The following is a 5,358-nucleotide window of genomic DNA, read 5'->3' as shown; positions in this document are numbered from 1 at the left end:
AGTAGTCCTACTAGAATCTAATCTTACCACAATGCAAACTGACGCAAAGCAGAGTCTTTGGTGCCGTATAGATAAATAATGAAGGGCGAGTCTATTTTTCGGCGAGTAAATATGCCAAAAAGAATGAAACTGAAACATAAACACACTATTATTTAGGAATCTGCAGCCTATGGATAGCGGTTGGTCTCATGTAAAGTGGCATGTACGTCAATAACCCACCTTTTAATTAGGTAAATCCTACTCCATGTACTTAGTCGAAAATCGTTCAGTGGTGTTTAATTGATGGGGGCAAAAATGCTTGCCTCTGTCCATGGATGACCTAGGATGTAAGGAGATTTTTTAAGAAAAGGGAAGTTCTTAATATATGTCAGTCCCATAAGGAAAAAAGAAGTTTAATAAAAAGGGGGAAACTCCAAGTTGTTTAACGACGTGCGTGCTACCCACGAGGGCGTATGTCCGTAAATACCAAATAACCCGTAGCGCGCAAGCAACACTTACTCAAATAATGTCCCAATGTGGAACATAGATCTCTCCTGCCGGTGCTGGCTCCCTCACGGCGCAAACAGTACATAGAACCGATCATTGCTTTTTTAAGTTCGAGAAGGGTTGCGTGTTCTCGCGATAATTCCAAAGTAACGGACATAGTCTCAAACAGATCGAGGGATTAAAAATAAATAACGGACTACCGTTGGCCCTCTATTTTCGAAACATGGTTTCCAAAATGCCGGAGATAGTCTCCAACAGAGAGAGACTAGAAATAAATAGCGGACTCAAATGAGCTCTCTTTTGTCGGTACAAGAAATGTCAATAAATACAGCACTGTGTACGGTCTTACACGAAAAGAAGTATCCACCTTAAAACAAAAGAAAAAATAAAAGGGAAAAGGAGCTGATGAAGGGACCAATAAAGTATAGTAATAATGTACCATGTATGGTTCACTAATACGAGACCTCCTAATTCTCACGATGCCATTAATTAAAACACAGTTTTTACAATGTACCTCACAAGGTCCATTGGGAAGAGACTTCCTCAATTCTAAGATGAAAAATATCACGATATCATTAGTTGAAACACACAACATGGGCATTGCAAGACTGGTAATCTAATGTAAAATGAAGAGATTCAAGCGTATAATCTAGGAAGGATAAATGCTAGCAAACAGTACTGACAAGGTAGATTATAATCAATGAGGTGAGTGGATACAGCTATCGCAAATATTGAAAAGACAGAGGAGAATGAAATCACAGATAGTCACTATCAATAATGGAATGGTATCTATTTTGTAGCATACCATGATATTTCCTCATTCAGGCCATGTTTAACACAATCAAGATGATAAATCCAGAAGGTTTCACGTTTCTTCCGTGTAATCTCGATGGATTGGCCTAATCCTGTCTGAACTTTTTCTAAGATTGACCATTTGATTTCTCTCTCATCATGATTCATATCCAGGCAGTGTTGAACTAAGGGTGCCATCAATTTTTTAGTCCTGACAGCAGACTTATGTTCACTGTAGCGGAGACGGAATTCACGACCTGTTTCTCCTACATATGCCAGCCCGCAACTACAGAACAAAATGTATATGATATTACTACTACGGCAGTTTGTTAGATGGCGTAGTTTGATTATTTTTATCATTATATTCGATAACCTCAGATACAATTGCTGAATCACAGGCATGACAAGAGCCACATCTGTGGTTGCCCAAAACCACAGGCAAGCCTGTGATAGAACACAAACCATCAGAGGTGGATCTTCTGGTCTGTCGGGTATGCACTAGCATGTCCTTAAGATTCTTGTTTCTTCTGTAGGCTAGTAAAGGTAATGAAATGGGGGGTGCATCTACAACCAAATTAAGAATACTCCAGTTTTTATTTATGATGTTCCTAATTTTGTAATTCAGAGTGGAGTGATTAATCACACATGTGATCCGGTTCTGGTTTGGGCGCTTAGATCCTTGTAATAGAGCAGATCTATCATAGTATTTTGCTCTTTTATATGCGTGTCGTAGGAGTCGATGCGGGTAACCCCTCATAAGGAGCCTATCTTTAAGGGCATCTCCATGTTTATGGAACGCAGCCATATCCGTACAGTTGCGGCGGAGTCGTAAAAATTCCCCAAAGGGGATAGATTACCTCTGGCAATTGGGATGATAGCTGTTAGATTTCAGAATAGTATTTTTAGCTGTAGTTTTCCTAAAGAGGCTCACTTCCAAATGACCATTAGTACCCTCAATGCTGATGTCCAAGAAGTCAACTCTATGGTTGTTGTAATTCACCGTAAACCTGAGGTTAGTGTCGCTGGCATTAAGCCAAAGGACAAATGACTGTAGCAAATCAACAGGGCCACTCCAAATAAAAAAATATAATCTATAAACCGCTTCCAGGTAGAGACATTTTCAAAAAAAGGTGCCAATTCATTTTGGATGTTCTGTAATTCCCACTCTCCCATGAAGGTGGTAGCCACACTGGGAGCGCAAGAAGCACCCATTGACGTCCCCAACAAGGCGCACACAACAACAAGCACGTATTTCAGATTGTTGCACCTCTCCATGTGGATGAAATTGAGCTGCAAAACCTCGAACGGATACTCCCTATAGTTTCACAATACACGCATCTTAATATATGCGCGCTGTGAGCCCGGGACTGCCGACCTCCTTATGTCAACAGGACGCCGAGCACTTTTCACACGCGGCGTACATACACAAGCGGTAGAACCGTACGTTCCCCACTGAACAGTCAAGCGATTCAAACGCGCTTTTGACAAGCGCCACAACAGGAATATGCGTATAAAAGCTACACGACAGGTTTCCGTTTATGTATGTGGCCGAGCGGGATTTCACATTTGCCGAGCACCGCTTGGACACTGAGGTTAGCGACGTGCCCATACGAGCGTTTTCACGGCAATGTAACCAACAGTCTAGCTAATAGAATGCACTTTTAACAAGCGCCCCGTCGATATTTTCATATATAAATTACACGGCATGTCTCTATACAGGGGGGCCCAAGCGGGACTTTACATGTGCCGGAAAAACAAAAATGGGTCTCTGCCCTGCAATTAAAACACTCCACTGCCCGAAAAGAAAACAGTAACTTACATGGGCATGTCCACGATACAATTATCACTTGCATTTGACTACTTACATGGGTCTAAGAAAAAGTGCACTCCATCTAGAATCAATCAACAGGAGTGGCTAGGGGAACATATGCTTGACAATACACTATGACATTATTATCTGGACGCACAAAGGAGTTTTGGAACAGTAAAATAGACAGAGTCATATCATAATAATGATCGAAACAGACTTAAATTGTCCCAATTATAAGAATTTAAATACCTCGACTTTTCCACCTAGATACACCTGTATTTAACAATTATACAGAACAATATCATATATATACAATACAGGTATTTATATTAACGACCTGTAACTTCACATACTGTACACACCTTACCTAAGAACTCTTATCGCATACTTTGAACCTAGCGAGTGAGAAACATGTGTTTAATTTCATCAGTACACAAACTTGGAAACACAACTTTAGTGTAGTCTATATACACTTGTGGTTCCCTGTGACTCTAGAGTGTAAAAATCAAAATGTATTGATTTTCTTTGTAAATATTACTGAGATCTTTCCCTCTATATAGCATCATGGTGGAAGATCTCCTGAAGCTTTACCCGCTGGATACTGTTGTTGTCTGATTGTTTTTAACTTTAGGTGAGTCATGAGTAACTGCGTGCTATAATACCAATCTGGTATTCTTTTTAAAACACATGGTTTTTATCTTCACATATCACTCCCACGAAACCCCACTGTTGAGAGTGCTTGATATACTTGTGTTACAATGACACGCATGAATCACAGCATGCGTTACACACAAGTATCACAGTCATTTATGCAACGCGGTATTGTTTGTTTGCGATTCGTTTTTTACCCCTTCCCCATTTTTTGCCTCCAACAGGTATTAACAATCGCAACTTGAAGAAGGGTAATATTCACCTGTTCTCCCACTAGGATGGTAGCCAAACGAGCATACATACAACATACCAAGTGGCAATAGTGTAGACAGTTACATATACTCTTAGACACTTTCTAACTAGTCCCCGTGGTCCTGAAGAATCGCTCAGAAAATTTTAGAGTAGCGAGAAACATGTTGACCGGACTTTAACACACTCCAGAAAAGAGTAGGAAACATCACTTTCCATTACTCTCCTCTAGGATACCGTTTTTAACTAAAGCAGTAGCCCTCCTGAATAAAATTGACTCTGGTACTACTAGCTTTATTTTACTTCACATAACAACGTCTACCCTGAATACTGGCCCCATACCCGCACTTCATCTATACAGCAGTTGGAAAAAGATCTCCGCCAAAGAGCCCCTCTATCAGGTGTTGCCCGTTGGGTATTGCACCGCCGACCCAACGATGAGCAAGCCCAAATGATGAAGCATGACACCTGAAAGGGTGTGTGAGGGCATTAAATCCAACAAAATGGATTCCCAGGGTGACCATCAGGTTACCCTGTTCTGATCCGCTTGCATTACATACTTCACCAACTCCTTTCTTATTCATTAGGAACAACACGACATCCTTTGTATTTCATATAGTTTGGGCACGTCGTGTGTGGACCTTCTGCTCCATATTCAGCAGTAATAGCCCAAGACTCCTTTCTTTTGATATTAATTTAATCACAAAATGGATGTCACAGCCACAGACAGGGGTCTGACCTCCTGCTGCTGAACAAAACTCTGGCAGGGGAGGCCTGGACAATAGGTTTCCTGTTACAGGGAGGTGTAAACACCTTCCAGTCAGGCTTTAGTGTATTGGGGCTGGGTTGGTGCATTCATAGAATGCTTTTCAGATAGTGCTGGGGGCACACTTGGTGTTCCTGTGCATACCCCAGTTCAAACCAGTTGCAGGGGCACTCAGCCCCTGCTCTGGTGCGAAACTGAACAAAGGGAATAGGTGTAACCACCCCTCTACCCAGAATCTCCCATAGGTGGGTCCTCAGAGTATGTCCAACCCCCTAACTTAGTATAAGTATGGGACCCTAGTCCTTAGGACTTCAGATTACACCTGGACGAAACTCTGCAACATACATCCTGGAACGTCAACATTCCACATGACTAGAAGACAGAAGAATCTCCCTTGGGGTCAAGAAGTGACTTCCCGTCTTCAAACAAGCACCAAAGAAGCATCTTGCCGGTCTGCATTTCCATGGTTCCCGATGGATCCCGAAAGATTTGTGACTCAGGACATAGACATCCAGACTGCTCAGGGGTTGACACAAGATCCCAACAAAGCTGAGACCCGCAGCCCTCACGAGAGACGTGGAACCAGAACTTCTGAACACTGTGC

General features: G+C 42.0%; 1 pseudogene; it reads right to left on the bottom strand.

Moving 5' to 3' along the window:
* Positions 1-1,275: 1,275 nt before the first annotated feature.
* On the bottom strand, positions 1,276-2,348 carry LOC147663473 (uncharacterized; annotated as a pseudogene).
* Between the last annotated feature and the right edge of the window lie 3,010 nt (positions 2,349-5,358).

Source organism: Lissotriton vulgaris, unplaced genomic scaffold (genome assembly GCF_964263255.1).
Source record: "Lissotriton vulgaris unplaced genomic scaffold, aLisVul1.2 SCAFFOLD_7734, whole genome shotgun sequence".
Taxonomy (NCBI): domain Eukaryota; kingdom Metazoa; phylum Chordata; class Amphibia; order Caudata; family Salamandridae; genus Lissotriton; species Lissotriton vulgaris.
The sequence above is the reverse complement of the archived record's forward strand: the minus strand, read 5'-3'. Positions and strand labels throughout refer to the sequence as shown.